Here is a 25,943-nt window from a genome sequence, read left to right on the forward strand (position 1 = left end):
CGTGATTCATAACATCTACTTTACCAACCGGCTGCTCCCACAGTCCAAAGGTGTGCAGGTTAGGTGAATTGGCCATGCTAAATAGTCCTTCATGTCCAAAAAGGTTAGGTGGGGGTCATTGGGTTGCGGGAACAGGGTGGAGCCGTGGGCTTCAGTAGCGTGCTCTTTCCAAGGGCCGGTGCAGACTCGATGGGCCGAATGGCCTCCTTCTGCACTGTAAATTCTATGATCTACGATCTACCTCAAAACAGGGGTCAAGTGCGAAGCTGTTCTGTCACCTGTCCACTATCTTGAATTTTGTAATTCCATGTCAACTTAATCTGCCCCATATTGTTCCTTCCTCAATTGAGGAACAGGAGCAGGCTCGAAGGACTGAATGGCCTCCTCTTGCTTCTACTTTCTATGTTTGAGTTTGCAACTGGTTGAAATGCCCTTTTCAAACACTCTAGGAATGTTTGCCCTATTCTGTAGCGACAACTACATTTCACCCAAAGTTCAATTTTTCAATCCCTTTATTAAGCTGGTCTGCTGAAAAAAAAAACAATTTGGATGCTATAATATACTTTGCAACCATGCAGAACACAGGAGATTGGCTTCAAATAACTCAGTGGACTTCTGACCAGCTTTTCACTGTCACCCAGACATTCTGCACTGAATATCCTCTCGGAATTGAAAATCTACTGCATGTGAAAAATGGGAGTGACACTCTCTTCCGTGAACTGACTTGCCTTAGTAGGCAGTTCAATCTGTTTCTCTGCCTCCCACTCGTCCCCTTCCCAGCTTTTGGTTTTGTCCCCTCTTTACTCTGACTTCCTGCATTGGTTCCCATCCCCCGGCTACATTAGTTTAAACCCTCCCCAACAGCGCTAGCAAACAACCCCCCTATTTCACAGTATGGTGAAGTCTGCCTGCGGAAAAATCTCATTCCTCGGAAGTTATTAACCAGCAATAGTGAAATATTATCTAAACTCCTCAATCTGTTATGGCTGCAGAGGTGCTGATCATGGCTCAGTCGATAGCCTGCTTCCCTCTGGTACAGAAGGTCGAATACTGAAGTCCCACTCAATGTCACAGGTTGCAGGCTGACACGCCAATGCAATGTTTAAGGAGTGCTGCCCTGCCACAATTGCTGATTTTGAATGAGATGCTAAAGTGTGACCTTGTTGACCTCTCCAGCGGACAGAAGGGATTCCTGAGCACTATTTCAAAAGGGTAGCATGTTGATACCTTGGCCACATTTATCCGTCAACAAATATCAATAGAAACAAGGCATCTCGTCATTATCTCATGGTTGTTTATAGATCTTTCTGTGTACAAATTGCTTCCATCATTTCCTGTATTATAATAGTGACTAGACCATTGGTTGTCAGGCACTTTACGACGTCCTGACGTTGCAGGAGGATCTATACAAATTCTAGTCTTTCTGAACAGACTCCCGTTGCCTTATGATACCAGATATGTGATGCCCGACTGTCGAAGGCCCATTTTAATTGGGCACTCTTGTCACAGCAAAGGCCCCTGGCACTGCAAAAAGCTGGTAAATCAGCTGATTCAAGGACATTAAAAATTGTCTCCAGTACTGACCCCAATTCCATTCTTTCAACACATCTTTAAAAAAAAATTTAGAATACCCAATTCATTTTTTCCAATTAAGGGGTAATTTAGCGTGGCCAATCCACCTAACCCTGCACATCTTTGGGTTGTGGGGGCGAAACCCACACAGACACGGGGAGAATGTGCAATCTCCACACGGACAGTGACGCAGAGCCGGGATCGAACCTGGGACCTCGACGCCGTGAGACAGCAATGCTAACCACCGCGCCACCGTGCCGCCCTCTTTCAACACATCTTGCATTGAAAGCTGTGATGACACTTTCCCGACAATGGCCGTTATTTTCCGGTCCTTCCTGCTGAGACGATCGTTCGGTCCCGTCAACGGCGAACACCCCCCCCCCACACCCCCGCTGTGGGTTCTCTGTCGGCTGAGGGTTCAAACAATGGGAAACCCCATAAGAAATAGGAACAGAAGTAGGCCATTCGGCCCCTCGAGCCTGCTCCGCCACTCAATAGGATCACGGCTGACCCAACATTCCTCCCGTCCACTTTCCTGCCCTTTCCCCGTAGCCCTTGATTCCGTGACTGATTAAGAATCGATCTCGGAGATCCTGCCACTGACCAATGGCAGCCCGCCTCTGACACCGCAATGCACATGTGTGTGTGGGGAGGGGGTGGGACTGGGGGGTAGAAAATCCTCCCAATGCATTATTCTCTTACAATGAAAAACTAGAAATAATTCTCATCTGCATAAGTGGCAAAAGACTGGTAGATGTTACACCATATCTCACATATACCAAGTAACTACTAGGCAATCCCAGCAAAATACAGTCAGCCAACATACCCAGCTGATTCAGAGAGGTAAAGATATAGGGCATGATCTAATCAAATTGCAACAAAGTCACGTGACCAGGGCGTTTAGCCAGGTGTTTCCCGGTGCTCAGAATGCCAGGAATTACCCGGCTAATCTACCGCGCAATGGCACTCTGTCCCTATTCGGGTAGATCGCGCCTTCAATGTCATTTCAGGTGGGTTTGGCTGGGAGTTTCTCCCCGGTTCCGTCGGCGGGTTCCCCACCGCTTTCTAACCTTTCACACACAGAGTATAATGGTCAATTCTGGTCGCCACACTACCAGAAGGGTGTGGAGACTTTAGAGAGAGTGCAGAAGGGATTTACCAGGATGTTGATGGGAATGGAGGGCATTAGCTATGAGGAGCGGTTGAATAAACTTGGTTTGTTCTCACTGGAATGGCGGCGGTTGAGGGGCGACCTGACAAGGTCTACAAATTTATGAGGTGCATCGACAGAGTGGATAGTCAGAGGCTTTTTTTCCAGGGTAGAGAGGTCAATTACTAGGCGCATAGGTTTAAGGTGCGAGGGGCAAGGTTTAGAGGAGATGTACGAGGCAGGTTTTTTTACACAGAGGGTAGTGGGTGCCTGGAACTCGCTGCCGGAGGAGGTGGTGGAAGCAGGGACGATCGGGACGTTTAAGGGGCATCTTGACAAATACATGAATAGGATGGGAATAGAGGGATACGGACCCCGGACGTGTAGAAGATTGTAGTTTAGACGGGCGACATGGTTGGCGCAGGCTTGGAGGGCCGAAGAACCTGTTCTTGTGCTGTACTTTTCTTTGTTCTTTTAACCAAACATAATAATTTCTTCGGACCCTGGGGAGGTGCCCTCTGGGATAGTCCATACTCAGCACTTTTTTCATCGCCCACTAGCCAGACCGGCTCCTCAGAGATCAGGCCACCATTTTGAAAGGGTTTCCCGATCTCTAAGTGAGTTTGAGGGTCCTTCATACCCCCCCCCCCCACACACACACATAGACATTACCCCACTTCCCTTGCAAAGTGAGGACACCCTGCTGTGGGGTCACTGAGGGCCACCCCTTTTCTGGCCTTTGCAAGCCCCTCATTCCAAGAACTCCACCTTCACCCCTCCAATCATCCCCACCCTTCATACCTCACTCATCCCTCCATTAATATGCACGGCCCCCTCAGGCCCTTGGCAGTGCCACCCTGGCATCACTCCTGCCAGCCTGGCAGTGCCACCTGGACACCTTGAGAGTGCCAGGGTGGCAGTGCCAAGGTGCTTGGGTGCCAGGGGGAGAGCCGTGGTGTCGCCCTGCCCTGTTCCTGACCACCCAGGGGCCATTCCGCCTGGTCCTTGTTTGCGTGGACAAGTACTAAATGACAGGTCTCCCTGTAGAGGCCAGTAGATACCGTGAGCCGGTTAAATCCGGTGTCAACACGGATTGTGGGCAGCACCCAAATCGTGGCTCTCATGAGGCATAACTCATATGTTCATATGTACTGTACATTGTCAGAGGTGCCACCATTTAGATGAGACATTAAACCGAGGATCTGCCTACTTGCTCTGGGGGCTGTGAAAGATCACATGGCACCATAGAATTTACAGTGCAGAAGGAGGCCATTTGGCCCATCGAGTCTGCACTGACCCTCTGAAAGAGCACCCTACTTAAGCCCATGCCTTCACCCTATTCCTGTAACCCAGTAACCCCACCTAACCTTTTGGACACTAAGGGGCAATTTAGCCTGGCCAATCCAGCCTGACCTGCATATCTTGGACTGTGGGAGGAAACCGGAGCACCCGGAGGAAACCCCCGCAGACACGGGGAGAACGTGCAGACTGCGCACAGACAGTGACTCAAGCCGGGAATCAAACCTGGGACCCTGGAGCTGTGAAGCAGCAGTGCTAACCACTGTGCCACCCCTTCATTACTTCAAAGATAACCAGGGGAGGACCCCAGTGTCCTGATCAGTACTTATCCCTCAATCCATGGACAAAAATGGATTATCTGGTCATTATCACATGGCTGTTTATTGCTCTGTACAATTTGGCTGCCGGCGTGTTCGACAATGACTAAAATTTAAAACTGCTTCAGTGGCTGTAAAGCACTTTGGCGTGTCTGGTGGCCGTGAAAGGCAAGTCTTTTATTTTTATCTCTGACGAAAAATACACTTTCCCTTTAAACTGTACACACCAGCCAGGTGACCGCACTGATTAAATTCCTACCTCCAAATTGACGAGGACCCTAACTGGACACCTCGGCCAACAATGAAAATCTCATGGCCCCCATTTTGACTCTGGTGGGCAACAAACGCACGATGCTCCAGCCCCCAGCTGCTTTTATTCTGTAAAAGTACCGCACCTTGGCCTCAGGTACTGAGGTCAGGGGAGAAGTGACGGCACTTGCCACTGACCTTGAGCCCAAACACATTTCACAATTTCTGTGGTGTGAGATTTCTCCTTTTCCTCCATTAATTTCACTGTGGCGCCACCTCTTGGGGATCCTTGGTGTCCAGCACCACGGATGACACCAAGCAAGTCACATTATGGAATCTTTGCACCCAGGGCAGCACGGTGGCGCAGTGGGTTAGCCCTGTTGCCTCACAGCGCCGAGGTCCCAGGTTCGATCCTGGCTCTGGGTCACTGTCTGTGTGGGGTTTGCACATTCTCCCCGTGTCTGCGTGGGTTTCGCCCCCCGCAACCCAAAATATGTGCAGAGTAGGTGAATTGGCCACGCTAAATTGCCCCTCAATTAAAATAAATAAATAAATAAAATCATCACACCCAAACCAGGGTGTAACACTCGTTACCAGTTGATTGAAAGTGAAATGTAGATTAGGACATGCACGGGAATTTGAATAAAAGATGAAACTATCTGCGACTCAATTCTTTCAGTAATGCAGAACCTAAATCTTGTTGAAAAGAGAGACAGGGTTGCCGAAGTTTTTTACCTTGCACTCATCAGGCCAAATGCAAGAATGCCAAATTTCAAATGATCACAACGATTTATAGTGCAGGAGAAAAGGGTTGGCTGGTTGGTTGCCAAGTCGACTCGCAGATTCGTGTGATCATTTGAAATTTGACATTCTTGAATTTGTCCCGATAAATGCAAAACAAATAGGTTTGACACTGCGTCTCTCTTTGCAGCAATGTAAACACATTTAGTATTTTAAAAATCTGTTCCTTTTTTGCGTGGAATGGGAAATTTTGACATTCCACAAAAGTTAAATGAGATCTTTCAGAGCAGGGCCAGCAGAAATGATGGGCGGAATTCCGTTTTGGGGCTAAGCGGCGATGCCGCACCGGCGCCACTGGGAGCTGGGGCAATCCCGATGAACGCTGGTGTGTGCTTCGCCGGGGGCCGGGGTTGACACTTGACAGCCTGACAAGCGGCAGCCATATATGAGCACCCCACTTCCTACACACTCCCATTCCAGTCACGAAGATGCCACCCCAAAGGGCGGCACTGAGATTCGCTGATGCAGAGCTGGAGACATTGCCGTGGAGGAGAGGCGGCACATTCTGTTCCCCCGGGGTGGGAAGGAGGCTGCCACCCATGGATGTCGTCAGTGCCAGGACACCCCAGTCCCAGGGGACACACCCCCCACCGACCCCACAGCCACCCCTGGACCCGCCCCCCTTCCCCGCTACTTTCCCCCCCCCGTCCCTTGGCGCTGGCAGATGCCCCCCCCCCCCCCAGCCAGCGGCAGGAATGGCAGCCTATGGCTGCGCCTTTGACAACATGCCTGACCCGCTCACTCTCCCCCCCAACCCCCTCAGCAGCCCCGTAGCCCGTTTCCCGATTCTGAACACCACAAGTGAACCTCGACGTGGATAGTTCCGCCTGGCGGAGGCGGAGCATCGCAGGAGGCCCAGAAAATGCCGGGTTGGACACGTTAATGATATGCCAACGGCCTTTACTGTACAATGAGCATGCCCGTGCTGGCGTGGAATGAATTCACACCGCCGTCGAGGCACCGGAGCACTGCATTTCGTTGGGCGCCCGCTGCCAGCCTCGATTTGCGCTGGCGCTCTATTCTCTGCCCAATCACGATTCTGGTTTCACTGGAAGGGGAATCCCACCTGATGGCTTATAACGGCATTAAAAATCTAGTTGCACCTTATTTAACAAGTAGTCTTACAACACCAGGTTAAAGTCCAACAAGTTTGTTTCAAACACGAGCTTTCGGAGCACAGCTCCGAAAGCTCGTGTTTGAAACAAACATGTTGGACTTTAACCTGGTGTTGTAAGACCTCTTTCTGTGCTCACCCCAGTCCAACGCCAGCATCTCCACACCTTATTTAACAAGGCAAATCCTTTTCAAAGATTATTACAGAGGGATTAATAAGAGTAAAAACAAGAAATTCACACCAAATCAACGATTTCAAATTTAGTTCCATCTGCATGGATTTCACAGCGACAGCTATCATCAATCAGTATCAGAAATAACTCATCTGGTTCGCTCAATGTTGTTTAAGAGAGGTCCGCCTGCCGTCCTTACCTGGTCTGGCCCACATGTGACTCCGGATTAAGAGCAATATAGTCGGCTCCTTTAACTGCCCTCTGAAATGGCCGAGCAAGCCACTCAGTTCAAGGACAGAGAGGGACGGGGAACAAATGCTGGCCTCGTCAGCGATGCCCACACCCTGTGAAATAATAAGTTTAAAAAAGAACTGCACACGTCCGCGTGCCAGACCTTTCCGTCAGTTGTACAAGAGTAATTATAGGAAAAGTATAATCCTGGAGAAAGCAGAGGGCTTCGCTGTCACTGTATCTGAAAAAGCCGTATCCATACAGCTTCACGTTCATTACTGTAGCAACATTCCTTTTCCGGTTATATCTGCTATGTAAGAGTATAATGCAACTTTCACAGGACTTTTGGCCAATTCCATTTTCTGCTTTCCAACAATACATGTGGCATTGATATTCTAAAATTATTACCGCACTGAACTACTTTACATTGAAACCAGTACAGGATTTATCCAAGATCTTAATTTTGTGTAGGATGGAAATTAAAATGAGCTGTCAGATGGCTATCAACTTTACACTATTACATAGAACATAGAACAGTACAGCACAGAACAGGCCCTTCGGCCCTCAATGTTGTGCCGAGCCATGATCACCCTACTCAAACCCACGTATCCACCCTATACCCGTAACCCAACAACCCCCCCTTAAACTTACTTTTTTATTAGGACACTACGGGCAATTTATCATGGCCAATCCACCTAACCCGCACATCTTTGGACTGTGGGAGGAAACCGGAGTACCCGGAGGAAACCCACGCACACAGGGGGAGGATGTGCAGACTCCACACAGACAGTGACCCAGCCGAGAATCGAACCTGGGACCCTGGAGCTGTGAAGCATTTATGCTAACCACCATGCTACCCTGCTGCCCCAAATTATGCCTCAAACATAAATTAAGGGTCCACCTCAAGACGTTCACTGTGACTCGGATCCATTATAATTATTGAAGGCTAAAATCCTAAGTTTACTCATCTTTTAAAAAAAATAAATTTAAAGCACCCAATTAATTTTTTCTAATTAAGGGGCAATTTAGCCTGGCCAATCCACCTACCCTGCACATCTTTGGGTTGTGGGGGTGAAACCCACGCAGACACGGGGAGAATGTGCAAACTCCACATGGACAGTGACCCAGAGCCGGGATCGAACCTGGGACCTCAGCGCCGTGAGGCTGCAGGGCTAACCCACTGCGCCACCGTGCTGCCCCAAGTTTACTCATCTTTGACGGTCAATGTCACACATTTACCATCAGGACGCTATGTAGACATGATTTTCTCCCCCCCCCCCCCCCCCCCCCCCCAGGATAAATTAACTGGCCCCATGTTGTCAGCAATGAGTCAAGATCAAAGGGTATGCTGTTTGGAAAAGGGGCCACGAATAGATTCTCCCACCCCTGCTCTCTCTCCGCTGTTAGCACACGCCTGACAAATTGACGCGATAAAATCTCTGTACTGGGCGTCTGCCGGAACCAACAGCAGGGCGGCCTTGACAGGCTTCAGATTGAGGCCCGAGAGACACAGGGCGACAGGTGAGACTAAGTGACCCTTGAGTGACATGATGAGGGCTACTTTCATGCACGATTGCAGAATGAGAAAGAGGCAGTGATGTTGTCGTCTGTTGCCAAGTTCAAAGTCAGACAGTGAGCAGGATTAAACTTGATGTCTGACACACTGAATACAATAATTCACAAAGAGAAAATAAAAAGCCTGCTTTTATTTCCAGTGTCAGGATGCCCCCAAATATTTGAACTGGGGCCACTGTTATTTTTGCATCTAATTTCAGGAATGACAGGATCCGACAAATCTCAAATGAATGAATTCTGCCAGGCCCACTAAGCATTTCCGGCATTTACTATTTTTTATTTCAGATTTCCAAAATCCCTAGTATTTTCTTCTTACACACAATCAAGGAGCAGGAGAAGGCCGTTCAGCCCCTCGAGCCTGCTCCACCATTCAATAAGTTCATGGCTGATCTGATAGTAACTTCGGGCAGGATTCTGCCATAATCGGCGGAGCGGGCAACTCCGGCGGGAAGGAGTGGCGTGAACCACTCCGGCGTCGGGCCGCCCCAAAGGTGCGGAATCCTCCGCACCTTCAGGGGCTAGGCCCACTCCGGAGTGGTTTATGCCCCGCCGGCAGGCGGGGAAGGGGCTTAGCGCTACGCCAACTGGCGCCGAAGGGCCTCCGCCGGCCGGCGCGCGTTGGCGCATGCGTGGCAGCGCGGGCGTGTGCTGGCGTCATCCCGGCACATGCGCGGGAGGGTTCATCTCCGCATCGGCCATGGCGGAGAACCACAGCGGCCGATGCGGAGGAATAGAGTGCCCCCACGGCACAGGCCCGCCCGCGGATTGGTGGGCCCTGATCGCGGGCCAGGCCACCATGGGGGCACCCCCTGGGGCCAGATCCCCCTGCGCCCCCTCCGTGAACCCCGGAGGCCGCCCGCGCCGCCAGGTCCCACCGGTAAGAACCTACTCCAATTTACTCCGATGGGACTGGCAAAAAAACGGGCGGCCACTCAGCCCATCGAGGGCCAGAGAATCACGGGGGGGGGGGGGGGGCGTCTTTTCAGTAAGAGAGTTCCGAGGAGAATTGATTAGCAGACAGGAAAGAGTGAGTAGGAATAAATGTTCTTTTTCGAAGTGGCAGGCAGTGACTGTGAAGCAAGGAAGCGAGTTCAAAGCAGAATTATGATTATGACCAGATCATCTCTTCGGTGCTGATCACCCAGGGCTTTATATTGAGCAGTTTATCTGAGAGAAGTTCTTGCTTCGAAATATCATGAGATGAATGGTGGCACAGTGGTTAGCACTGTAGCCTCACAGCTCCAGGGGCCCGGGTTCGATTCCAGCTTGGGTCACTATTTGTGTGGAGTTTGCACTTTCTCCCCTGCGTGGGTTTCCTCCGGGTGGCCCGGTTTCCTCCCACAGACCAAAGACGTGCAGGTTAGGTGGATTGGCCTAATTGGCTACATTACCCCTTCGCATCCGAAAGGTTAGCTGGGGGGTTACTGGGTTATGGACGTAGGGTGGAGGTGCGGGCTTAAGTAGGGTGCTCTTTCCAAGGGCCGAATGGCCTCCTTCTGCACTGTAAATTCTACGATTCTATGACTGGTGGGGCCCCGCAGGGATCAGTCTTTGGTCCCCAGCTATTCACAATGTACATCACGATGTGGTTGAGGGAACCAAAAGTAATATTTCCTAGTTTGCTGATGACACAAAACTTGGTGGGAAGGCGAGTGGCGAGGAGGACATAAGAGGCTTCAAGGTGATTTTGACAAGTTGAATGAGTAGGCAAATACATTGCAGATGCAGTACGACATGGGGAAGTGTGAAAGTATCTCCCTCAGAATGAAATGAAATTAAATGAAAATCGCTTATTGTCACGAGTAGGCTTCAATGAAGTTACTGGGAAAAGCCCCTAGTCGCCACATTCCGGCGCCTGTCCGGGGAGGCTGGTACGGGAATCGAACCGTGCTGCTGGCCTGCTTGGTCTGCTTTCAAAGCCAACGATTTAGCCGAGTGAGCTAAACCAGCTGTATTATTTAAATGGTGATAGATTGGGAAATGTTGACTCCCAAAGGACCTGCGTATCCGAGTATACCAGTCACTGGAAGCAAGCATGCAGGTACGGCAAGCAGTTAGGAAGCTATGTTGGCCTTCACTTTGAGAGGAACTGAGTACAGGAGCAAGGATGTCTCACTGCAGGTGTACAGGGCCTTGGTGAAGCCACACCTTGAGCATTGTGCGCTGTTTTGGTCTCCTTATCTGAGAAAGGATAGACTTGCCATCGATGGAGTGGTGAAGGTTCACCAGACTGATCCTGGGATAGCATGACCCGATTGGGTCAACTGGGCATGGTTCGCTGGACTCCCCGAACACCTGACACACCTGTCTTCCCCCCCAAAGAACCTACTCATCCTAGACCCGGACATGTGGGCCCGGTGCAGCACCTTGAATTGGATGAGGCTAAGCCGCGCACATGAGGAGGAAGAGTTAACCCTCTCCAGGGCATCAGCCCATGTCCCATCCTCGACAATTTCTACTTTTTCAACACGAAGAAACCACCTGTCCACAAAGTTAACTTGGTTAAAATGTACCTTTAACTGTCGACTTAGGGGATTGGGGGATCTGTTTATAGAGGGGAGCTTCCCCAGGCTGAGGGAGTTGGAGGAGAAATTTGAATTGACGGGAGGGAATGAATTTAGGTCCCTGCAGGCGCGGGACTTCCTACGCAGCCAGGTATCAACCTTCCCACTCCTCCCACCGAGGGGGATACAGGACAGGGTAGTGTCCAGAGTGTGGGTGGAGAGGGGAGGGTTTCGGACATCTATAAAGAACTCATGGGGTCAGAGGAAACGCAGACTGAGGAGCTGAACACAAGTGGGAAGAGGAGTTAGGAGGAGAGATAGAGGACGGTCTCTGGGCGGATGCGTTGAGTAGAGTCAGCACGTCCACATCATGCGCCAGGCTCAGCCTGATGCAATTTAAGGTTGTTCACCGGGCACACACGACAGTGGCCGGATGAGCAGGTTCTTTGGGATAGAAGACAGGTGTGCAACGTATTGGGAGGACCAGCGAACCATGTCCACATGTTCTGGGCATGCCCGAAGCTTAGGGGATTCTGGCAGGGGTTTGAAGAAAGGTGGGACCTGTGAGGGAGGAAGACAGCCTTTGCATTATGTTTCTATTTGTATGTACACTGTTTCTTCTGTTATTGTTACAAAATCATAAAAACCTCAATAAAATGTTTTGTAAAGAAAAACTGTACACTTAAGACTGGAGCGGCAGAACACGACATGGAAACCATTTGCAGAGTAATGCACAGCTGCACAACAACAACTTGCATTCATGTGACTCCTTTGACGTAGTAAAACATCCCATGCAGGGTAGCATGGTGGTTAGCATAAATGCTTCACAGCTCCAGGGTCCCAGGTTCGATTCCCGGCTGGGTCACTGTCTGTGTGGAGTCTGCACGTCCTCCCCGTGTGTGCGTGGGTTTCCTCCGGGTGCTCCGGTTTCCTCCCACAGTCCAAAGATGTGCGGGTTAGGTGGATTGGCCATGCTAAATTGCCCGTAGTGTCCTAATAAAAGTAAGGTTGGGGGGTTGTTGGGTTACGGGTATAGGGTGGATACGTGAGTTTGAGTAGGGTGATCATGGCTCGGCACAACATTGAGGGGCGAAGGGCCTGTTCTGTGCTGTACTGTTCTATAACGTTAATTATCAAAAAGAATTTGACATCAAGCCACACAGGATCATATTAGGACAGATGAAGTGAAGCGTACTCAAAGAGATTGGTTGTTTAGGAGTGTCTTGAAGGAGATGTGACACGGCAAATAGGGTTAGAAAGAGAATTTCAGAGTTAAGTACCTTGCTGGAGCAGAAAGGGATCATTGCAAACAGCCATTCGCCCCTCTAACAATTTCTCCTCATGCAAATGCCGACAACCCATGATTATTTTTTAAAGGAAATTTTTTATTTTGAAAAATAATTTTATTCAACGTTTTTACAACAGCAATGCCTGAAACCTGCCCCTGCCTCACCTCCTCCCTCCTCCCCCTCCATCCTACCCCTCAACAGCAACCAGGTCTCCAAAATGTAAAACAAACAGACCCCATCGCTGGTGGAACCCCGCATCCGCTCCTCTCAGAGCTAATTTGACTTTCTCCAAATATAGGAACTCCATTAGATCCCCCAGCCACAGCGAGGCACTGGGGGGGGGGGGGGGGGGGGGGGGGGGTGTTTGGAGAAGCTGAGCTCACCTCCGCCGCAACAGAACCCGCCTGCGGGCAATCAACGTGTCGAAGGCTAAAACGTCTGCCGCAGCTCCGGCATCTCCGACACCCCGAATATGGCCGCCAGGCGACCCGGCTCCAGTTCCATGTGCAGAACCTCGGACATGGTGCTGAGGGCAGCACGGTAGCATTGTGGATAGCACAATTGCTTCACAGCTCCAGGGTCCCAGGTTCGATTCCCGGCTTGGGTCACTGTCTGTGCGGAGTCTGCACATCCTCCCCGTGTCTGCGTGGGTTTCCTCCGGGTGCTCCGGTTTCCTCCCACAGCCCAAAGATGTGCAGGTGAGGTGGATTGGCCATGCTAAATTGCCCTTAGTGTCCAAAATTGCCCTTAGTGCTGGGTGGGGTTACTGGGTTATGGGGATAGGGTGGAGGTGTTGACCTTGGGTAGGGTGCTCGTTCCAGGAGCCGGTGAAGACTCGATGGGCCGAATGGCCTCCTTCTGCACTGTAAATTCTATGATTCTATGAAAACGACCCACAATATTTCTCCAACTCCGGGGGCAGGACCAGAACATATGAACATGATTGGCTGGGCTCCTTAAAGGAAATTTTACAATGATAAAAATGCTGCCCTTCAGGAGGCCTCCTTGATTGAATTATTGGCTTCCTGCTCAGTCTTGGCCTTGTTCGTCTGCACTTCTCCTTTACACTTCTGAAATAAACCCCCCCCACAGCTGTCACCAAAAGTAATGATCACTCTGAACACCCCCAGGGAACCACACCAACTTTCCAGCTTCCCTCATTGCAGAATTAAAATATTATTCGTTATTTTTAGATATCTACTCACTTATGACCTAGTTTGAGCCCTTTTTAAGGCAGATAAACAGAAGAGGTGTCAATCTCTCAACCCCTGACATACATTTAATGAATATTATTCATCTTTGTCACAAATTCCTTGTTTCACTGTTCTAACAGAGGCAGAAACCCATTCAAGTAAATGACTGAAGTAGCGGAGAAGCGACCCCACGTTTGAGTTTTCAGGCTTCTGTTCTTCAGATTAACTGTTTTACAGAAAAAACATGAGGGGCTTCCTTTCCTGCCCGCTGGCTCCTGTAGCCCTGCACCATTTGGTGTCGGAGCCGGCGTGGGGAAGAAGGCCACTGCGCATGCGCTAGTTGGCGCCGGGCCTACTGCACATACGCTGACCCCGCGGCGCCAGGTTCACGCAGGGATCGGCAGGGGCCACTCCAGCGCCGTACTACCCCACTGTGGTCCGGAGAATCGGGTCTCGGAATGGGCGCCTCTGCCAGAGTAAAACACTCCCGTTTTTACGCCGGCGTCGGTACTTAGCCGTCCAATGGGAGAATCCCGCCCATGAACTTTAACAGAAGTGTTATTACTGATTTGCCAATGCAATCATACAAACATAGGAATTAACAGCAAGAGTAGGCCATTCGGCCCCTCAAACCTGTTCCCCCAATCAATAAGATCATGGTTGATCTGGTTGTAACCTCGACTCCACATTCCCGCCTACCCCCAGTAACCTTTCACCCCCTTGTTCATCAAGAATCTATCTTTACTCGGACTTAAAAAAATATTCATTGGTCGGTGTACCCGCCACGCTCTGCGATGTGTTTGCCGGTGGCGGATGAAGGCCTGTCATTGGCCGGTCACAGGTGCTTCCCGTCCCACCGCTGTCCCATTGTTTGCACCCTCCACTACTGGGGAGTCCCTGGGGGGGGGAAGATCCCGCTGGAAAATCCCACTGGCAGGAAAGGCTGGAAAATTCTGACCAAAGATCCTGCTTCCACTGGATTGGATTTGTTTATTGTCACCTGTACCGAGGGACAGTGAAAAGTATTTTTCTGCGAGCAGCTCAACAGATCATTAAGTACATGGGAAGAAAAGGGAATAAAAGAAAATACATAATAGGGCAACACAAGGTATACAATGTAACTACATAAGAACCGGCATCGGATGAAGCATACAGGGTGTAGTGTTAATGAGGTCAGTCCATAAGAGGGTCATTTATGAGTCTGGTGACAGTGGGGAAGAAGCTGTTTTTGAGTCTGTTTGTGCGTGTTTGCAGACTTCTGTATCTCCTGCCCGATGGAAGAAGTTGGAAGAGTGAGTAAGTCGGGTGGGAGGGGTCTTTGATTATGCCGTCCGCTTTCCCCAGGCAGCGGGAGGTGTAGATGGAGTCAATGGATGGGAGGCAGGTTCGTGTGATGGACTGGGCGGTGTTCACGACTCTCCGTAGTTTCTTGCAGTCTTGGGCCGAGCCGTTGCCATACCAGGCTGTGATGCAGCCCGATAGGATGCTTTCTATGGTGCAGTTGTAAAAGTTGTAAAAACTGCCTTTCGATGACGAGAGTTCGAGAGATTCATGACCCTCAGAGAATTTACTTGTCTTCATTTCTCTCTTAAAGGAGCGACCCTTTATTTTTAAACCGTGACCCCAGTTTTAAATTCTCTGACAACAGGATTTGTCATATATTTGAAGACAAATACATTCTCTGAGGGTCATGAATCTCTCGAACTCTCTTCCTCGAAATAGAAAGCATGCTATCGGGCTGCATCACAGCCTGGTACGGCAACTGCTCGGCCCAGGACCACAAGAAACTTCAGAGAGTCGTGAACACAGCCCAGTCCATCACACGGACCTGCCTCCTATCCACTGACTCCACATCACCTTGTCAATAACCCTCAGGATCTTAAAGGTTTTGACCAAGTCGCCTCTTACTCTTTTAAATTCTAGTGGATATAAATCTAACCTGTCCAACCTTTCCTCGTAAGACAACCCGCCCGTTCCTGGTATCAGTCTGGTAAACTTTCTCTGAACTATTTCCAATGAGTTTACATCTTTCCTGAAATAAGGAGACCAATAATTTACACAACACCCCAGAGATGGTCTCACCAATGCCCTGTGAAACTTAACGATAACTTCCCTATTTTTGTAATTAATTCCCCTTGCAATAAATTGTAACATCCTATTAGCTTTGCTAATTACTTGCTGTATCTGTACACCAGCCTTTTGTTGATTCATGCACTGGGACACCCAGATCCCTCTCCACCTCAGAGCTCTGCAATCTCTCACCACTTGAATAATAAGCTTTTTCATTCTTCCTGCCAAAATGGACAATTTCCCATTTGCCCACATTATACTTCATTTTCCAGATTGTTGCCCACTCACTAAACCTATCCATGTCCCTTTGTAACCTCCTTACGTCCTCTTCACAATTTACGTTCCTACCTATCTTTGTGTCGTCATCAAATTTAGCAACCATACCTTCAGTCCCTTCATCCAAGTCATTTTTATAAACTGTAAAAAGTGGAGGCCCCAGCACTGAGGAGCACCAGTCATCGCATCTTGTTCACCAGAAAAAGTATCAATTTATGCCAACTCTCTTTCCTGCTAGCTAACCAATCGTCTATCCATGCCAATATATTAACCCTGCACCATGAGCTTCTATTTTCCACAACCCTTCATGTGGCATCTTATCAAATGCCTTCTGGAAATCCAAGTACAGTACATCTACCGGTTCCCCTTTATCCACAGCTATGTGTCTCTTTCAAAGAACTCCAATCAGTTGGTTAAACATGATTTCCCTTTCACCAAACCATGTTGACTTTGCCTGATTGCCTTGAGTTTTTCCAAGTGCATATAGTGTAATAATAGCTTAATACATGGCAGATGAAGGGCAGCACGGTGGCGCAGTGCGTTAGCCCTGCAGCCTCATGGCGCCAAGATCCCAGGTTCGCTCCCGGCTCTGGGTCACTGTCTGTGTGCAGTTTGCACATTCTCCCCGTGTTTGCGTGGGTTTCACCCCCACAACCCAAAGATGTGCAGGCTAGGTGGATTGGCTATGCTAAATTGCTGCTTAATTGGAAAAAATTGAAGTTTATTCTTAAAAAAACACACGGCAGATGTTAGGTTAACTGGCCAGTCGTTTCCTGCTTTCCGTCTCCATCCCTTTTTGAATAAAGGAGTCGAATTTGCTATCTTCCAAGCTAATGAGACCTGCTCCGAATCTGGTGAATTTTGGAAAATTAAAACCAACACATCAATTATTTCATTAGCCACTTCTTTCAAGATCTCAGGATGAAGTCTATGCCGATCGGAAGATTTGTCAAAGCACATTCCCACAATTACACTGAGAGCTATTAATTTGGGGCATCTATTTGTGATGGGAGGATTTTTTTCACCCTGTATCTTTATACTGGGCTGAATTTTATGGAGCCGCATGGGGGAGGGTATTCCTCCCTCACCCCCACCAGAAGGAAAATTGGTCTCAAGTCAACCAACTTTGAACAAGGCTACCCCCCCCCCCCCGCCCTAGCCATAATGCACTCTGGGCAGTCTGTGAGGGGCGGACTTGTGTTCCTCAATGGGAGTAACCCCTCGAGGGCTGCTGGTCTGTCTCATTGGCGGTTAGCTCCTGCAGTCCCCGTGTTTGCGTGGGTTTTGCCTAAGTAGGGAACCCTGCAGTGACTGCAAGCAATCAGCAGGAAGGAGGTAACAAGGTTCCTGCAGGCAGATAGTCGGTGTTTTGGACGGAGAGGGTTTAGGGAAGCTAGGGAGGAGTGTGGGTCTTGACAGGCTGACGGGAAGGTACAAACGGGGCAGGGGGTGTGTAAGACAATAGGGTGGGGGGGGTGGCAGTGGGTAAGATCATAGGAAGGGGGCAGTACCCCGATTCCCAAAGGAGGTAACCTCCTTTATTCCCGCCCTTTCAAGAAAGGTGAAACTAAGGTCTGCCTACACTGGTTGATCTTCCAACGACCAGCATATATGTTATCAGAGTGGGAAATAATTGGCCACTTAAGGACCAAAATAAGCCTCAGGGCAGGTGGTCAAGGTGTGTCCTGTGTATCGTACACAGTGCATCCTGCTTCCTATGTATAGTACACAGTGCATCCTGTGCCCTGTGTATAGTACACAGTGCATCCTGTGTCCTGTGTATAGTACACAGTGCATCCTGTGTCCTGTGTATAGTACACAGTGCATCCTGTGTCCTGTGGATGGTACACAGGGCATCCTGTGTCCTGTGTATAGTACACAGTGCATCCTGTGTCCTGTGGATGGTACGCAATGCATCCTGTGTCCTGTGTATAGTACACAGTGCATCCTGTGTCCTGTGTATAGTACACAGTGCATCCTGTGCCCTGTGTATAATACACAGTGCATCCTGTGTCCTGTGTATAGTACACAGTGCATCCTGTGTCCTGTGTATAGTATCCTGTGTCCTGTGGATGGTACATAGCGAAGCCATTGGTAAAGGGCAGTGGAAAGAGTCGATATTTAACGTGGTGGATGGGTTGCTGATCTAGCTGACTGTTTTGTCAGGGGTGGTGTTGAGTTTCTTGATCTGCCTAGTTTGTTTGGCGATGGGCCAACAGCTCATATTGGCAGCTTGGGTTACACTGTCTTTTGCACTAATGCAAGACAACAGAAAATCTCCTTTTCCCTACCCCGTCTCTGGTACATATCTACGTACAAAACACAAACAAACCCACACGCCTCACAACTTGCAGAAAACAAAGAACGACAAGCTGCCCCATTTACATTGTTAAATTCATTCCAGTGGGAATCTCGAAGCTTCACCAGAAACTGGATATTTCACTATTGCTGGAATAAGTGTGATGAATTCAGCAGAGTTACTGCTGGAACCTGTCTCACCGAATTCAAATTCAAATCAATCCATGAGATAGGCAGCAATCGACTTCGGTGGGACAATTGAGCTGAGGACTCTTTTTGGGTAAGGCGCTGAGAGTTGGCCACGTAATGTAAGCATCTTCCTGGACATCCCTTTCCTGGATTGACCCAGTGCACGGCACGTCAATGGCCTTGTTATTTCATCGGTTTCAGTTGAGAGCAGTCGCCCGTGCCTGTGTCTTGCACAAAGACCTTCCGCAGAGATGCTGTACAATGGAGTGATATTTTGTGGGCATGAGCCTGTGATTCGCCATGCGCAAGCTCCTGATTTCAATCATGTTCTGTCAACAGCCTTATTCAAGCAGTCTATGAATGCAGGGCCAGATGTCCAAGCAGTTAGCAAGCCTGCCAAGAATGGGCCACAGGTAACGCAAGGGCAAATGACCCTGTTCTGGTTGTATCCCATTTTAACCGACAAATCTGTGGTAACTTCACAAAAAAAAACACTGGCAATATGATAGAAATAACAAAAATAACGAGGATTTGCATTTATAGGCCACCCTCAGAGTCTTACAGCATAAGAGCTGGCCATAGGGCTTTGTCTATGTCTGTGCCGTTCAATGCTCTCTGCTCTTTCCCCACATCCCTGGAATCCGGAAGGTTTGTCAGAGTGTGGTGAGGGGGAATCTCATAGTGGGCCTTACTGCTGGTGGTGGATTTGGGAAACTCTCTGAAAATTGAGGAAAGCGCTCGGGAACCCTCACTCCAAGTATTACACGGAGAAACAGGGAAACGTGGAACCATTGGAAGCTGGAAGTGACTGTGGGCTGTTTGCTATAAGGACTGTAATCCTGTGGAGAGTACAATGAATGGTAAGTATAGAAGGGAACATTCCTTTTTGTGGTTTAATGTGTAAGTTACTGTAATAACTCCCACCAGGCCCAAGGGGGGTGCCCTAATTGATCTCCCCTTGGGACTCGTGGAATATGAGCTTCCCCACGAGTGGGTGGAGGCCTGCCAAGCTGAGGGTCACAAGGATCTAGTATAAAGGCCGGTCCGGACAGGGACGGGCATGTTGGCAGTCCCAACTGGGACTGATGCGGTGTATATTTGCCACAGTGCGGCAGTTCCTTTTGACCGTGAATAAACCAGCGTACACTTGACTACTCGCCCTCCAGGGTCTTTCGTCCAGAAAGCCTTTGACAAGGTGCCACACAAAAGGTTGCTGCATAGGATAAAGATGCATGGCATTAAGGGTAAAGTAGTAGCACGGATAGAGGATTGGTTAAATAATAGAAAGCAAAGAGTGGGGATTAATGGGTGTTTCTCTGGTTGGCAATCAGTAGCTAGTGGTGTCCCCTAGGGATCAGTGTTGGGCCCACAATTGTTTACCATTTACATAGATGATTTGGAGTTGGGGACCAAGGGCAGTGTGTCCAAGTTTGCAGACGACACTAAGATGAGTGGTAAAGCAAAAAGTGGAGAGGGTACCGGAAGTCTGCAGAGGGATTTGGATAGGTTAAGTGAATGGGCTCGGGTCTGGCAGATGGAATACAATGTTGACAAATGTGAGGTTATGCATTTTGATAGGAATAACAGCAAAAGGGATTATTATTTAAATGATAAAATATTTTAAAATGCCGCTGTGCAGAGAGGCCTGGGTGTGCTAGTGCATGAGTTGCAAAAAGTTGGTTTACAGGTGCAACAGGTGATTAAGAAGGCAAATGGAATTTTGTCCTTCATTGCCTGAGGGATGAAGTTTAAGACTAGGGAGGTTATGCTGCAAATGTATAAAGTGTTAGTGAGGCCACATCTGGAGTATTGTGTTCAGGTTTGGTCTCCTTACCTGAGAAAGGTCGTACTGGCACTGGAGGGTGTGCAGAGGAGATTCACTAGGTTAATCCCAGAGCTGAAGGGGTTGGATTATGAGGAGTGTTTGAGTAGACTGGGACTGTACTCTTTGGAATTTAGAAGGATGAGGGGGGATCTTATAGAAACATTTAAAATTATGAAGGGTATAGATAGGAAAAGATGCAGGCAGGTTGTTTCCACTGGTGGGTGAAAGCAGAAATAGGGGGCATAGCCTCAAAAAAAGAGGAAGTAGATTTAGGAATGAGTTTAGGAGGAACTTCTTCACCCAAAGGGTTGTGAATCTATGGAATTCCTTGCCCAGTGAAGCAGTTGAGGCTCCTTCATTAAATGTTTTTAAGATAAAGATAGATAGTTTTTGAAGAATAAAGGGATTAAGGGTTATGGTGTTCGGGCCGGAAAGTGGAGCTGAGTCCACAAAAGATGAGTCCACAAAAGACATGATCTCATTGAATAGTGGAGCAGGCTCAGGAGGCCAGATCCTGCTCCTAGTTCTTATGTTCTTTATAGTTCCAACCAACAAGTGTTTATTTAATGGTGCTTTAGTCATTTGTTGCAGTACAGTCTTAAAACGTGAAACTTTGCGTCAGCCTATTCAGTTCAAATTTCTTTTTAAATGTTATCTACGGGGATCGCAATATTTTTCCAATGAGATGTTAAGCCAAGGCCCCATCTGCACGCTCCAAATAATGTAAAATATCATTTAACAAAGTGAGCACTGAGGGGGTGCAGCTCAGTGGTAGAGCATTTAACTGCAGATCAAGAGATCCCTGGATCAAATCCGGGTGCCCCCTTTGGTCTCTTTATGGGCAGCACGGTAGCACAATGGTTATTACAGTTGCTTCACAGCACCAGGGTCCCAGATTCGATTCCCGGCTTGGGTCACTGTGCGGAGTCTGCATGTTCTCCCTGTGTCTGAGTGTGTTTCCTCCGGGTACTCCCACAGTCCAAAGATGTGCAGATTAGGTGGATTGGCCATGATAAATTGCCCTTAGTGTCCAAAAAGGAGGTGGGGTTACTGGGATAGGTTGGAGGTGTGGGCTTAAATGGGGCGTACTTTCCAAGGCCTGGTGCAGACTCGATGGGCCGAATGGGCTCCTTCTGCACTGTAAATTGTACGATAATCTATGGTAAGGAGCAGGGGAGTTATTCCTGATGTCCCGACCAATATATATCTCTCAATCAACATCACAAAAAAAACATTATCGAATCATTAACACATTGCTGTTTGCATGAGCTTGTTTGGCTGACACATTTCCTACATTGTAACAATTACTACACTTTGAAAGCACTTAACTGACTGTGCAGTGCTTTGAGAGGTTAGGTGGATATGAAAGGTATAAATGCAGATCTTAATTTCTTTATATCTTCTTACTGATCTCCCGCCTACTCTTACCAAACCCCCTCATAAGGGTAATTTGCCTCATCAGCAAATAGTCTCCAAAAAATGCTTAGCGTAATTAATTCACTTGCAACACACACACACACAGATACACATGAATCATCAGCCTGTAATCTCCAGTGCATTCGCTAAACTGTAAATCCCAGCCTGACGTCACAGATACAACAGCTAGAGTGTTGCATAGCAGTTGACGAGACAGTACAATGGGTTTGCAACTCGTGGGAAAGACTTTTCTAACTTGAGTTACAATGTCTCTTGCACTAAATGTGAAAACAGAAAATCTCCTTTTTTCCCTGTTTCTATACATATATAATATATATAAAACATACACACACACACCCCCCCACATATATGCCCATGCATACTCACTGAAAACCAGAGAACACTGTAATTGGATATTGCCTCTGTGAAGTTTTGTAAACACAGCAGCCATCTATAATAAGCTTACCATGAATTCAGGCTGGTCCCAAAAAAGGAACGTGCTATCTTGAGACTCCTGCATGTTAACAACTAAATCAGGATTTTAGAACTAAAGCAAAACCACACCGACACTCACTGCAGAAACTAAGCTAGAAATCCCGTCTGCCCTTCAAACGCAGGAGAAACTTGCAGGCTGCTGACACGAGCATTGAAAGAAGTAATTAAAGCGCTCACCAGAAGACCACGATGTGTTTTTTCCAACGTGTTCATCCCGTTTGCCTTCTCCAGGGCAAACGCTGCTCTGCTGTATAGCTTTTCCTCCCAGCTGCCTGAGACCGGCATAGAGGAAGGTCAAGTTGCATAAATAGTGCAACATTTGCAACCTGTTAAATATATTTAGCCTTCCCAGAGAACGGGGGGAGAATAAAAAGGGGTCAGAAAGAGGCATGGTATGCAGCCTGGGTCATTCAATATGACTCTTACGTAGTCCTTGGAATATCAGTCGAACGTCGGCTTAGTTTTGCCTCCGAACAGGCAGGGGAAAACAAAAAAAAAACCCACAAATGGGCTTGTTAAATTCTTGCAGATCCAGAATCATGTGGGCCCACGTTAAGACATAATGTTCAACTTCCTGCTCTCTCCACTCCCTGCCCCCCCCCCCCCCCTCACACCCCCTCATTTGTACACATTTCTGCCAGTGAGACCTGTTTGTTGCAGCTTTGAGTAGAACTCTGAAACAGGTTCCCCAAGGCTGCTGCTGGACTGGGCTTTGGGTAGGACAGCCCAGCTGCGGCCCTGGCAATGCAGCCCTGGCTCCCTCCTGCCCACACGCCAACTATTGGTGCCCGCTCCTGTTTTTTTAAATATTTATAAATATATTGTCCAGAAGCAGCCAATCAGAAAAGTCATTAAGCTAGATGAAATGACTTGCATGTCTCTTTCCTTGCCCGTTAACCCATCTCTTGCCAGCTGAACCTATATTTGCCAGAAAGCGGTAAAGGAAGAACTTGCATTTGTACAGAACATTTCAAGACCAATGGATGTTCGAAAGGGCTTTTCAGCCAATAAAGTACTTTGAAGTTCTGACGAAGAGCCAAAAGGGCTCGAGACGTTATGTCTGCTTTCACAGATGCTGTCAGACCTGCTGAGCTTTTTCAGCAGCCTCTGTTCTTGTTACTTTTGAAGTGTCGGAAATGTAGGAAACATGGGAGATAATTTGCACAAAGCAAGCTCCCACAAACAATGGCTGGATAATCTGCTTGTTGTGATGTTGATTGAGGGATAAATATAAGCCAGGACACAGGGGGATAACTCCCCCTGCTCTTCTCCAAAACTGCGCCAGAGGACCTCTTACATCCGCCTGAGCAGGCGGTCGAGATCTTGGCATAACATCCCACCAAAAATCAGAGCAACACCAACTCCCTCAGTACTGCACAGCCATGTCAGCTGTGCTCCAGTCACGGAGGAGGGTTTGAACCCAGAATATTCTGGCTCTGAACAATAAGTGCGACCAACGGAGGTACAGTTCTCAAAGGATCGGCGGGCATACGGGACCCTTCCAACATCTGTCCCGTTTACTTTCTGAATTTCTCATGACACTATTTCGAGGGCGAGCCGGGTTTCATCCATGGTGCCGTGGCCGCTATCTGCCCCTCAATCCACACCACAAAATGGATGAACTCATCATTCTCACATTGCTGTTTGTGGGATCTTGCTGTGTACAAATTGGCTTCTGTGTCACCTACATTACAGCAGTAACCATACTTCAGAATAATTAATTTGCTGTAAAGTGATTTGAAACATCTGGTGAATGGGTAAAGCGTTTTAAAAATATAAGTCTTTCTTTTTCAAGCAGTCGTTTGGTCATACAGAACTTGAGTATTGCTGAAAAAAAGGGACATGTCAAAGCTTTTTGTCTTGAACTTATCAGGATACTTCACAAGGACATAAGGGAGAAACAATCAATTATACTGTATGCCAAGAGAGTGCTGATTGGTTGGCAAGTGACTGACAGTTAACTGCCAAACACTGTTTGATCCTTAAACCAGGCAGCTTGACTCTGGTTGGTCAAGGCATTGCTCTGTGGAAAGCATCAGTGAATGGCTGTCACTTATTTTGTGTAGCTGAAATAGGCGCAATGTGTGTACATGTGCTTTCTGTCTGCAAAGAACAGGGCCCTGTGCTTTAATATATTTAGCTTCCAGTGCATACAAATGAGCCACACTGTGAGCCCAACTGATAAACTTAACTTGGTTGTCAGCGTAATTATTACGAGGATTATTCGGCAAATGTTGTTCAATATTGGCAGTTGACAGGTCAATCACCATCAACTGGTGTATTCTCCAGAACAACACTGCAATCAATCAGACCCCACCTGTACCACATGGACTGCAGTGTGGTTCATGAAGACAAATCACCACCAAGGGAAGTTAGGGATGGGCAATAAATGCCGGCCTAGCCAGCGATTCCCACATCCCACAAATGAATACAAAATAAATGTTTCCCAGCATCTTATTTGCGGTCATGCACATAAAATGGCTGTTGTCAAACAGTCTTTATAAAGTTCCAAAAATGTAAAATGGCTGCTATGTTAATTTCAGTGAAGCACTATTCCACCAGGCAAAGACGTTAGTTACGTTGAGATCTTCTGAATTCTCTCTCTGTCTCCTGATTCTCGGACTTAAAAGGGATTTGCACACCATTTAGAATTCAACGGACAGCCCTGAAGGGGTCTTTGAATTTGTATCGACATTTTGTAGCCAGCTATAGGGAGATGAGTTTCGAATGAACGTCGTAAGGTTCTATGTTGCCTGTCCATACTTCCATTTTGACAAAAATAAATGTTTTCTTAAAATGTAGAGTACCCAATTATATATATTCTTCCAATTAAGGGACAATTTAGCACCTAACCAACACATATTTGGGTTGTGGGGGTGAAACCCACGCAGACACGGGGAGAATGTGCAAACTCCATGATGGAACCATCAATTCACCAGACACGTGTTTCCGATGTGAATCTAGGCTTTAATCGACTTACTTCAGAGCCAGCCTGTTACCTGTCGATGAACTCGTAGTGAACTCAGGCTGACTCTGGACACGGGTATTTATACAGCTGCACTAGGGGGAGGAGTCATGGGCGGAGCCAAGGGTGGAGCCCAGTACAAGTTCCTGAGTGCTCCCAGCGCTACTCCCCCTAGTGGTAGGATAGCGCTACTGCGCTTACAAAGACAGTGTGAATGAACATATATACATCTATATTACATTCACCACACTCCACACGGACAGTGACCCAGGGCCGGGATTCGAACCCGTGTCCTCAGCGCCGCAGTCCCAGTGTTAACCACTGCGCCACGTGCCGCCCTAACAAAAAGACTTTAAAATCAATTTCAAGGCTTGAAATTAGAAATGTGCCTTTAAAACAATGGTCCTTCAAATCTGTACTATCATAATTACATGTTCATGACATCTGAATCATGATCTTGACCATCTGTCGAAGATGTGGGCAGCACGGTAGCATGGTGGTTAGCATAAATGCTTCACAGCTCCAGGGTCCCAGGTTCAGTTCCCGGCTGGGTCACTGTCTGTGTGGAGTCTGCACGTCCTCCCCGTGTGTGCGTGGGTTTCCTCCGGGTGCTCCGGTTTCCTCCCACAGTCCAAAGATGTGCGGGTTAGGTGGATTGGCCATGCCAAATTGTCCTTAGTGTCCTAAAAAATAAGGTTAATGGGGGGGGGGGTTACTGGTATAGGGTGGATACGTTGGCTTGAGTAGGGTGATCATTGCTCGGCACAACATCGAGGGCCGAGGGGCCTGTTCTGTGCTGTACTGTTCTATATCTCGCCTTTTAAGTATTTATGGACATACAGTGTTAAAACTTCTCGGTTTATCAGAACCTCGACCAGCCAGTCCTATTACACACACACACACACACAGGGATCCTTCTGTGTCAGGCACAGGGGTTAATCTG

The 25,943-nt window shown here is 48.2% G+C and overlaps 1 protein-coding gene and 1 non-coding gene across 2 annotated transcripts in view; one reads left to right on the top strand and one right to left on the bottom strand.

The window, feature by feature from the left end:
- The window catches only part of LOC119953960 (voltage-dependent L-type calcium channel subunit beta-1-like), a 309,597-nt gene that overhangs the window by 98,132 nt on the left and 185,522 nt on the right, over window positions 1–25,943 (bottom strand).
- Window positions 20,879–20,950, top strand: trnac-gca. Its single transcript has one exon. It is a non-coding gene; the product is annotated as a tRNA-Cys (tRNA).

The sequence above is a fragment of the Scyliorhinus canicula genome, chromosome 19 (assembly GCF_902713615.1).
Source record: "Scyliorhinus canicula chromosome 19, sScyCan1.1, whole genome shotgun sequence".
NCBI lineage: Eukaryota > Metazoa > Chordata > Chondrichthyes > Carcharhiniformes > Scyliorhinidae > Scyliorhinus > Scyliorhinus canicula.